Source organism: Dermacentor silvarum, unplaced genomic scaffold (assembly GCF_013339745.2).
Source record: "Dermacentor silvarum isolate Dsil-2018 unplaced genomic scaffold, BIME_Dsil_1.4 Seq6009, whole genome shotgun sequence".
Lineage (NCBI taxonomy): Eukaryota > Metazoa > Arthropoda > Arachnida > Ixodida > Ixodidae > Dermacentor > Dermacentor silvarum.
The window spans coordinates 4,336-16,182 of NW_023606499.1; the positions used below are offsets into that span (position 1 = coordinate 4,336).

The following is an 11,847-nucleotide window of genomic DNA, read 5'->3' on the forward strand; positions in this document are numbered from 1 at the left end:
GCGAAAACAAAACCATGCGTAATAAACAACAAACAAACAAACAAAACAAAACAATAACAAAGTAATGAAGTACCTAACGTCGTCAGCGGGCGTAGAAAGGTTTAAGACGCACCACATGGATGACTTCAGGTCGTGCCCGGCGCCGCTGTGATTGCGAAATGCCGTCTGGCACGACCTCATAGTCCAGTGCGCCAATACGTCGGATTATCTTATATGGTCCGAAATAGCGACGCCACAGTTTCTCGCTAAGTCCTCGTCGGCGTATCGGAGTCCAGACCCAAACGCGGTTGCCGGGCTGGTACTCGACGTAGCGTCGTCGTAGATTGTAGTGTCAGCTGTCGGTCCTCTGCTGGTTCTTGATGCGCAGGCGAGCGAGCTGTCGACCTTCTTCGGCACGCTGCAAATAAGTGACAACGTCGAGATTTTCTTCGTCAGCGACGTCTGGTAGCATGGCGTCAAGCGTCGTTGCCGGGTTCCTTCCGTAGACCAGATTGAACGGCGCCATGTGCGTCGTTTCTTGCACGGCCGTGTTGCACGCGAAGGTCACGTACGGAAGGATGGCATCCCACGTCTTGTGTTCGACGTCGACGTACATTGCCAGCATGTCGGCGATGGTCTTATTTAGGCGCTCGGTGAGGCCATTCGTCTGCGGGTGGTAGGCGGTGGTGCGGCGATGGCTTGTCTGGCTGTACCGCAGGATGGCTTGGGTTAGTTCTGCCGTAAAGGCCGTGCCTCTATCGGTGATGAGGACTTCTGGGGCACCGTGACGCAGGAGGATGTTCTCAACGAAGAATCGGGCTACCTCGGCGGCACTGCCTTTGGGCGAGGCATTTGTTTCGGCGTAGCGGGTGAGGTAGTCCGTAGCGACGACAATCCATTTATTCCCGGACATCGACGTCGGAAAAGGCCCCAGCAAGTCCATCCCGATCTGCTGGAACGGACGGCGAGGTGGCTCAATTGGCTGTAGAAGTTCGGCTGGCCTTTTCGGCGGTGTTTTGCATCGCTGACAGTCTCGGCATGTCCTTACGTAATGGCGACGTCGGCAGAGAGGCGAGGACAGTAGTATTTTTCTTGTATCCTTGCGAGAGTGTGTGAAAAACCGAGATGTCCAGTCGTTGGGTCGTCATGGAGAGCTTTCAGAACCTCTGGACTCAATGCTGAGGGTACCACGAGGAGGTAGTTGGCTCGGAGAGGCGAGAAGTTCTTCTTTAGGAGAATGTCGTTTTGCAAGAAAAACGACGCCAATCCTCGCCTGAACACCTTCGGCATAATGGCGGTCTTGCCTTCCAGGTAGTCTACAAGGCTCCTGAGTTCCGGGTCGGCTCGTTGTTGTTCAGCGAATTCATCGGCACTGATGGGTCCCAAGAAAGTGTCGTGATCCTGGTCGTCTTGTGGCGGCGGTTCGACGGGGGCACGAGACAAACAATCGGCGTCAGAGTGCTTTCGCCCGGACTTGTAAACGACGGTGATGTCGAATGCTTGAAGCCTAAGGCTCCAGCGTGCGAGGCGACCTGAAGGATCCTTCAAGTTAGCTAGCCAACACAAGGCGTGGTGGTCGCTCACAACTTTAAAGGGCCTAGAATAGTTAATTGTTGGGCTAGTTGGTTCTGCATAACTGAACAAGTAACTCAGCGCAATATAAAAGACAGAAACAAGAGAGGAACAAACAAGGACAAGCGCTACTCACAACTGTTTAATACAAAGGAAGGATTGTACACACATATATATCCTCTTGTCACGCATGCGCAGGCCAGACGATAAAGGCACGTGTAGATTAAAGACGGTTGCGCAAGAAATCAAACTCGGCGTCAAGTAAAGAGATAGACGGCTCACTTACACACCGATCTCTGTTCTGCTTGATAAAGAAGGCCTCCAGTGCAAGACGAGAAGAGGCATTGCCGCTCCTGCCCAAAATGGTAGTCTCATGAAATCGAGCGTCACAACCGCATGCGGTAAGATGGACCACCAAATGCGCGCCCTTATCCTCCTTTTTATTTATCTTTTGCGCATGTTCCCTTAAGCGGTCGTTCACGCAACGTTCAGTTTGGCCGATATACAACTGCCCACAAGGGTGCAAGGGGATGGCATAGACAACCCCTCTGGAGCACTTCACAAAGGGCTTCTCGTGCCTAGTACGGCAGCCTCGCCTACTCTCACAGCAAACTCGAGAGCACAGCTTAGAAAGCTTGTTGGGCTAACCAAGTAGGCCGCCTTTTGGCTGCTGGTTTCCCTTTCGCTGTCGTCAACGCCATAGCCGAGTCTTTGTTACAAAAAGTAAAGCTTGGAGCACGTAGGGCAAGGGCAGAGGTCCTACAACCGAAGTTGAGGCCGGAGGTTATACCTTATGTGCACCAAGTGTCACACAACCTTAAAAAGGTTGCTAACCGACACGGTATACCTCTTGTTTTTTCTGCGCCCAACAAGCTTGCGGGGTGAACGACCACGCGACATCGCCGACTACCTCGCCGGAGCCCAGTGGCAACCCCGACGACCCTCACGCTCGCCGTCACCAGGCCGCTACATCTCGCCGCATCGCCGTCAGTGCACCGGTCCCACCCGGGGCCGATCTTCCAGCCCTTACCCGGGAAACTAAAGGCAGCAACCGATGGAGGTGCAGTTGCTGTACGACGCAATGCCGAAGATCCTCCGCCGCCGCCGCTGACGACGACGATTCGCGAATCATCACGACGAGATATCAGCACGCCGCCTAACGGCGAACCCTTGTAGGCCCATCTCACGGTATGGGCATCGGCGGTAGACCTGGCCGGCTTCCCCGCAGTGATAGCAGAGCGGGCGGTGGTCGGGGGCGCGCCAAATGTCCGTCTTCCTTTGGTAACTGCGCTGGGCGACGGGCGGGCGTGCTGGCGGCGGTGGACGACGGAACTGCGGCGTTTTGGGGCCCTGGCGCGAGCGCGGAGGGGGGCCTTGACGACGGGCGACGGCGGCGTAGGTCATCGCTTCCGGCTTGCGTTGCGGCGATTCGGGAAGTCCTAGCGATTGCTGGATTTCCTCCCGCACGATATCGGCGATGGAAGCAATTTGAGGCTGCGACGACGGTAGCAACTTCTGCAACTCTTCGCGTACTATCGCCCTGATGGTGTCTCGTAGGTCGTGGGAGAGTCCTTGGACTTCGGCGCACTGTGGCGTCGAACGGCGATTGTATTGCCGGTTGCGCATGTCCAGTGCTTTCTCGATCGTCGTAGCCTCCGAGAGAAAATCTTGGACTGGTCGTTGGTGGATTCCGCACCAGTCCGGCGAATAGCTCCTGCTTAACTCCCCGCATGAGCAAGCGAACTTTCTTGTCTTCTGGCATAGCGGGGTCGGCGTGCCGGAATAATCGAGTCATTTCTTCAGTGTACATACCGATGCTCTCATTCGGGAGCTGTACACGGTTTTCCAACAAGGCTGCAGCTCTTTTTTTACGGACGCCGCTCGTGAAGGTGTCCAGGAATGCGGCTCGGAACAGGTCCCAGGTTGTTAGTGCACGCTCCCTATTCTCGAACCAGGTTCTGGCGCCGTCTTCAAGCGAGAAGTAAACATGGCGCAGCTTGTCGTCGCAGTCCCACTTGTTGAACGTAGCGACCCGGTCGTATGCCTCCAGCCAGCTTACGGGGTCTTCACATGGCGATCCGCGGAAAGTTGGCGGCTCCCTGGGTTGTTGCATCACGATTGCAGATGTTGGCGCAGGGGCTGTCATGGTAGCTGCTGCCGAGGTCGCGACTTTTGTCCTCTTGGTCGCTGTGGTCTTCTCGGTAAGAAGTCCGTACTCCGGCAGAAGTCCTTGCTGCCTACGGCTAGCTCGCTGGTCCTTGGCGATGTTGGCGCTGTCCTCCGGTTTCAGGCTTGGATCACGGCTTTGCGGGGGCGTTCGCTGCATGAACGCACTAGCACCTCCACGAGATGTCACGGAGTAGTGACGCTGAAATCAACAGTAGTAAAACTGTGTATGACGAAACTGGTTGTTTATTGGGCGAACCTGTGCCCACAAAAGCAAGTTACACTCGAAGCACAACGAAAGCGGCGAACACAGTCGGCGGTCGGCGAAATCTGATCAGCGGCGAAGCGCGTCGGCTTTTATACCTGAGTCATCGAAGGATCCAGATTAATCCCTGATGCCCGCGTGTCTTCCAGAAAGTTCTAGACAACTTGCGTTGGTCATACAATCAGATAACATAAGCGTTGGTGAAAACAGGCAACGGAAAGAAGCATCGATAACGTTCTAGAAACTTCCGATACAGGCGCGTCCTGCGCCGAGCGATAACGTTTAACATTTGTTAGCCGGTGGAAAGCGGCCACCGGTGAAAGATAAACATGTATACGTGTCAATATCAAATAAAATTTAACTTTTTCATCAAGATAGCAGATCATTTACTTGCAGAACGGATAACTGTCTTAAACTTGTATTTTGCAGGGAAGTTCTCAGTCTTGCTTGACAAGTTCATAAATGGCTTTTCAGCCGCGAAACACCATATAATAATTTGAAGGTACTTCTCTGTCTGACTTTACTGTGCATTTTAATAACTATATGCCAGGAAATAAACTACTAATTTTAAACATCATCAGATACATACCTTAAGATTCCGGTACTTTAAGAGAAAGCAGTGCTTAAATTTATTTTTCATGTGAACCAAATTTTTGCCTGGCACATAATGCTAACTGAAGTTCCAATTTGCACATTCTTATTTCCTCGCTCACTTCTTTTCCCTCTTCTGTGCAGATTTTGCTTGCCCGTGCCTACAAGAACCTTCACGCAAGACCTGTGACAGCAAACTTTTGTGGGCAGCCAGTGCTCTCCTATATGAAGGCTGGCCTGCTCTGGCTGCGGCAACAATCATCTTCAAATCCATGCATGGCCACCTTTGCAGCTATTTGTCACTCTTGTTATTTACACATTCTGCATCTTTTCCCATTTATTAGGTAATAATATTTGACTATGTCACACGGTGTGAAGTAGATGCCTTGCTGCATTTTAGCTTGTAATCATGTTTTATGCACTGGGCTGCATGAAATGCTCCTTGTACAGTGCGTGTAAAGGAATAACAACTTATTCTGATTTATCTTTTAGTTCCAGTAACATGCAATAGCAAGGAATTGACTAATGGGTGGCATGCCGAACAACTGGCCATTATTTCTGCGTGATGATATATGCAAGCATATGGCGATACTTTACGAGAGGCACCTGCAAAATAAGTTATAATTTACTTTTAAATGCAAGCCAGTGGTGGCGCTGTTCATGGCAGCACCAATGGTACAAGAAGGCAACCAGCCACGAGAATTGGGCAGTGGCCAACCAGCCAGCTCAAGCGTGCTACGTGTATCAAATAAATGTGTACTTGTTTCTTTGTGTCATCATAACTGGCGACGAGTGTGGAATCATGACCACACAGCCAGGAAGCCAAAACTGGAACCATTCACCGCAGAAGCGGCCAGGCATGGGGAAAAGTATGGGAGCGTTTGGAGCAGTATTTTATTACAAATGATGTTGCAGAAGATAAACGCAGAGCCATGTTCTTGAGCAGCAGTGGGCGACCAACGTACTCACTGCTGCGCAGACTTCTGGCACTGGGAAAATACATTGGAGGCTTCCTTAGCGAGAAGTTTGGAACTGCTTTCGGCGCAATACTCTCAGAAACCGTTGGTTATCTTGTAGCGGTATCACTTCTACAGCAGGTCACAGAAGAGTGGGGAGAGTGCAAAAGAGTTCGTGCCCCCCCCTCCCCCCCAGGGGCAGGAAACTCCCTATACGTTCCTTGGAACACTCGGTCCCATGCCGATATACTGAAGCCCCTATATTGGAAAAGTACCGTCATCTACTCTCTCATCCTCTGTCTCCTCTCCTAAGGTGCTTGTTTCTTTAAGCGAAGCTTTATAGGCTCACAAGTGTCGGCGGTGGTGATGGCGGCGCTGGTGTCACGCAGAAAAGTGGGCTGATCCTGGCAATAGTGCAGAAAAAGTCCGAACTCAATGGCACATACCAGAGACAAAAAAGAGAGACAAAGGAAGAAAGAGTGAATAAGAAATAAATAAAGAGAGGGATCGAAAGAAAGAGAAATGAAGTCACCACGAAGGTCAGAGAAAAAGGGAGAGAAAAAGAAACAGTGAGGGAGAGAAAGAGAGAGAAAAAAGCGAGAGGGAGAAACAAAATCACCACGAAGGTCAGATGCACACACGACAAGCTTCGCTTACCCCCATTTTCTTGACAGGGGAAGGGCTGTTTCTTTATTTTTAACAGCGGAGTTGTTTAGGCCTGCCGTAATGCGTGCCGCCTGCCACTGCGTTGCGTAGCAACCACCTCGCGGAGCGTCGCGCGCTATGCTCAAGAGAGAGAAAAACAAATTGTAGCAGTACCAACGAGGCAACGCGCAGAGGTGCTGCCGACGCCAACCGTTTCCCCGATTAGCGCCAAACGCTGGCGGTGTCCGTGACTGCTTTTTGGTGTCCCCAAACATTAAAAAAAATAAAATGGGGAAGCCCGAATCACCAGATAGCCACAGCAGGCTTGAGTGCCAATAGTAAAATAAATAAAAAGGGGATGTATCAGCATCCTAAAGGAATTAGAAAAAAAAAAAAAGCCAAATATTAAAAGAAAGAGCGGAGGTAAGCCTGAAGCGGGGCCTGCACAAATAGGCATACGCCTTTGAAGCTGGTGTAAGAGGCGGCACAAAGTCTAGGAGCTGGCTCCTAGGAATAAGGGGTTAAGAAGGCGCCGGCAGCGCCGAAGCTCAAGCAGGGAACCGAACAGCCTCCCAGGGCCACCCACCCGCCACCCCGGCAGCACCCGCGGATGCGCGTAGTTTTATTGAAAACTTGACGGCTGGTGTCATCCGTGCGCCCTTCGGCACCCTGCGATTGGGCAGAATCAAGATGTGGGCAGGTGCCGCCAGCGCCGCCAAGCAGGATGGCCACCCGGGGCTCCGGCAGGAAATGGCTAGGCAGGTGTTTACGACAGGGTGCCTCGATGCCCAGTGCCGCTTTCAGGGTGGGGACACCCACGCTTTTCGGCGCCATCTTGGTTCTTTCCAATACGGAGGCGCTGGCCGTGTCGCGGCTGCAGATTAACCATTGGGCAGAAAGAAAGGGCGGCGGGCGTGCTAAGAGCGATACCGACGTGGTTTAAATGCAGACTTTTGCTTTACCATTCGATGAAGAGTTTGCTTGCATAGAGTGCCCGTTTCAAAAGAGGTTGTCCGACACTTTTTGCGTGTATCGCAACCTGAAGGTAACACGATTTGTTTGCGAGGTTACCCCCTTTTTTTATTTACTCATTTCACTGGTAAATGACCCACAAATATTACTGGAATTGTACACTTGATGAAATGTCAAGTTTGAAGCTCTTTTAATAGTAACATTGCTTCTTAGAGTTTTCGCATCATATTTTTGAAACTGAGAGAAAAATTAGGAGACGTCGCGTGTGTAGGCCGGCAGCAGTTCAGTGCCTGCTGAAGAAGGAAAATGCATTTATAACAGTTTTCAACACTCATGCAAACACAATTTATTTACAGAAGTAAGCACTAATTAATCCACTGTATAAGCTTTCAGCGAGGTTATCTGGTGTGGTAGGAAGACTGCAATGTAATGTTTCTCATCGGTGTGCGGGGCCGATATTCGAAAATGCGCGGGCTTTTCGGTGCTTGTGCTCGGCGTGCGGGGCCGAAAAGCGCGGGAGTGAGCGTCGCTGGTGCGCGTGGTCGGTGCGCGTGCCGGGAGAGACATCTGGAACGACGGGGCAGCCAAGCTGACAGAACGGGAGTGCAGCGAGATGGAGTGGACCGAATGCCGGCCCACGTTCCGGCATCCCGGTCCTGTACTGCAAACCGGGCGCCGCCCCTGCTTCTACCATCGTCGTGGGTCCTGCTGAGCTGGGCCTCGTCCCCGCTCGCACGACCGCTGCCGTGCTGCCGGGCTCGGGCTATGTCCTAGAGCCCTGGTCCTGTTCTACAAACCGGGCGCCGCCCCGGCTTCTACCATCGTCGCGGGTCCCGCTGAGCTGGGCCTCGTCCCCGCTCACACGACTGCTGCCGTGCTGCCAGGCTCATGAGCAGTGCAATGATACCTTGCTCACTAATGCAATGAGTTGCCATGACTCTAACATCTGCATTGAATAAGGCATGATATACATTAAATATTTATACAGCATGATATAAGGCATTATGCACATATGTAGTACTTACATTGTTAATTTTATTGGCTTATTGGTGCCTAATGCATGTGTTCTTTCTGTTCCGACAGTGCTGATACCACGTACTCCCTGGGAGCCAAAATGAGAGCAGTCGTGCGTGCGCGCCCAGCGACCAACGAAACCAACCGCAATCGTCACCGTCTCTGCACATCTCTGCAAGCATGCATGACCGCTTTGTGACTGCATCATAGAGAAATAAAAGTGACTAAATTACTGAACTCGGTGTGTACCTCTAACTCGATGTCGTATACAATCCTGTTGGACACCTCCGACACGCACTTGGCTTTCACTGCCACATCACCGCTCACAATTGGTTAAACACCACACACGTGTGGAAGCAGACGCTCCCCTTTCTTGAGGTTGCCGCCACGAAAAAAGCTGTTGGCGTCTGCAACCGTCTTGAAACCGTAGTGCAGTCTTTGCATCGCTGTTCAGCAAGCAGGCGATCTGCCGCCGTCGAAAACGGAGCGCCGTGAGCACGAGCAGCGAAGGAAAGCGCGGCCGAAACAATGTAAACAAAGCGGAGACTGCACCACGGCGCGACCGCGCTTCTTGAAATTTCCACATTGGGGGCGCTGTCAGGAGGTGCAGCATAAAGCTCAGCAGCGTCTTCAGGCGATCGTTTTCTTGTCTATTGAGCACACAGTCAATGAATTCGTCTAGAATTGCTCAGCCAGCACCGACGCACGTGACACTCTCTAGATATGTTAATCTTGCTTCCACTTGTCCTGAATGCTTTATTTAAAAATAAATAAAAAATAGAACAGAACTCTTCTATGACCATCTATTGCTGGGTTGAACTCTTAAGCAGTAAACCAATCACCAGATGCTATAACACACATTCCCGACTGGGCATGGGCTGTATTCAGAAACGTTCACCTTCGGTGATATTTCTTTTTTGCTTTCAGGCGCGCGATGATTGGCTGTTTTAGCAAAATTGGATGATCTGATTGGCTGGTTGAGCCCGACGTCATTCAATTTTGCTCAACCAGCCAATCAGCGCGCACCCTGAAAGCGAAAAAGAAATATCGCCGAAGTGGAACGTTTCAGAATACGGCCCCAATAAGTGAAATCACTTGTCCTGAATATTAGTGACCATTTGCTTAAGTAACTTTTCTTGTAACGGCCTTTTTCCCGGAAGAAAAATGAATCAAAAGTAAGTTTTTTTTTTTGCTTCAGGTGAATATTTTTTCGGCTCAAAAATGTTATGATGCGGTTCAAAACAAATTTGCTCAATTTGATAACTCGTCATCACCAGGTTGATTGAACCAAGTGCAGATTAGTAGAAATGCAGGCATTGGTCGGATGCACGATTACTTCAGGTGGAAAAAAAAGTTTTTTAACCTGCACGTCGAAACTGTTTTATAGTTCAGTGCAGCTATCGGTGTCGTTGCATTCGATTTTTCATATGAATGTTCCAAAGAAACAGCACCATGCAGTAGACATGTAGAAATATTTTTATTTAGGAAACGAACGAACTGGGAACAAAACAATGATTGGATCGAACAATTTCGTTCAGAGGCAAGATTTGCAAAGGCTGTAGTTATCATGAATACACAAGAGTACCCACGACTGTCAAGCCGTCATTCCGGCGTTCTGAGGCCGCTGTTGCCTCCCGACGCTCTATTTTACGCTTTTGAAAGAGCAATTTCGGAATCCCACGTTGCGCTAACTGGTGACGACACGCATGCGCAGACGCGCGGAGAGCAAGGTTGCTTTTGCTTGTTTTATGTTGCTTCATTGCTCCCCCATGATTCTATGCCTGAGACAGGGAAAAGAATTAAACAAGACAACAGAAATCTCAAACGAAGCTGGGTTTACTTTTTAAAAAAATCTTTATTCCTACTTAAATGGCGCGCCGATCGCGCCGAGAGAAAACGTCGGCGGCGGCGGCGGCGCGCCGATCAGTTTGCGTCGTAAAGTCCCTTGATCAAGGGGCTTTATTTGCGTCGGCGGCGGCAGCGCCACTAGAACAGTCGGCCATAGAGAAAGAAATTCAACAAGAGGGGACACTCGGCAAAAACTGGCAACAGGAAACACGTCATCATACGTCACGCTATACTTTTGACACCGAACGTTAGCTGCCGCGAGCATCGAAAAAAAAAAGAAAGTGAACTTAAGTTAACAGGCATTGATTTATTTTTTAAATTCTTTGCCGCGAAAACTAAAACGTTTTGCGTATAAATGAACTTAAGCTTTGCGACTTATTTTCCTTGCCTTAAACTAGCCACAGGTCAATGACGCGCCAGATACATGCGTCATCCGCCAGACACGCCCCCGAAGCCAGCGAGGATGGCTGCGCGCGCGTTTGAGCGCTCGCGCGCGGTGACCCGTCTGTCTCCTTTTTTTCTTTTTTAAATGTAACCTGGTTTATTGGGCTCTCGGCGTATTCTTGCGTTCCTTCTGCACTGGGACAAGGCACCACTGCACTATTGGATTACGGCAAGGTGAGAAATTTGGTTTCACAGTCTACGACGCATTTAGGCTTACGGCACGGGACCGAGACTTAAGACGCAGTTAGCGAAAAACAGCTCGGCCATCCTGGCGCAGTTAATTTGAATTAATGAATCGTGCTGGGACATGTTTCCGAAGCTTCCTAGGGGATTATTGTAACTTATTTCGGTTCTGTTGAGGCACACTGGCCGCGCAGCGTGCTGTGACGCAGTTAGCGAGAACCAACTCGGTCGTAGTGCGCAGTGTAGTGCATCTTACTAGGACAAGTTTGTGCCGCTTTCTCTGACGCCAGACATTACTGAAGAGTAATTTCGTTACTTTCTGGGGTACTTTTGAGGCACGCTGGCCGCACAGCGCGCTGTGACGCAGTTAGCGATAAGCAGCTCGGCCGTGGTGATAAAGTTAGTTTGGCGTGTAATGAATCTTACAGAGGGTCATGTTTGTGACGTTTTTTGTGGTCCCGCAACAACATATACCTTCTTTCGGTACTCACGCCTGTTGAAAACGCGATGGGCGATTGCCAAGAGTGATAACATGGGAGTGTGCTGCTGGCGCCGGCAGAACGCGCGAAAGATAACGCCGAGGAACATATCACACTTGTAATTCGAAAATTCCGTCTTCTAAAGGACTGAAAACAGGCTTTGCACCCACGCATTTGTCTTGAGTGCCTGTTGCGTCCGTCTCTGTGTATGTCACGTACCGTCGCATAACCTGAGGCCAAGTTTTGAAAACGCGAAGTCGCCCGTGTATTTGTGGTGCCAAAGTGCAGGAAATAATGCCATAGTGCAGGAAATGACTCATGCTTGTAACATGCTGTTACGTGCTTGCAAATGTAACATGCTTGTAATTTACTTTTTTTTTTTCAGCTGGTGCCGTCCGGTGGAGCTTCGTACAGGAACTACTGCCTTACCTGCTGGGGTCACAACGTTGGATGAACGCGCAAAAAGCGCGGAACGAGCTTTTATATAGAGCAAAATAAATATTTCCTCATTGCACAAAAGGTCTTGCGTCTACTTTGTGAAATTGCACGTGGCACAGATTCGATGGGACTTTACGAGATCGTTCGCAATCATTTTACTAAATAATAAACCGATTCTGCACGCAGAGCAAAAAAAAAAAAAAAAAAGAAACGGAAAAAGGGGGGGGGGGGGGTCGCAGCCGGCGTGCTAGCTTGCGTTCAAAATACGCGCGCCCAAAACCGAAACCGGAGGATG

At 50.3% G+C, this 11,847-nt stretch overlaps 1 long non-coding RNA gene across 1 annotated transcript; it reads left to right on the forward strand.

Annotated features, from left to right (window-relative positions):
• Window positions 1-10,229: 10,229 nt before the first annotated feature.
• On the forward strand, window positions 10,230-11,633 carry LOC125941906 (uncharacterized). Its single transcript, XR_007464677.1, has 2 exons — window positions 10,230-10,626; window positions 11,500-11,633. It is a non-coding gene; the product is annotated as an uncharacterized LOC125941906 (long non-coding RNA).
• The last annotated feature ends 214 nt before the right edge of the window (window positions 11,634-11,847 follow it).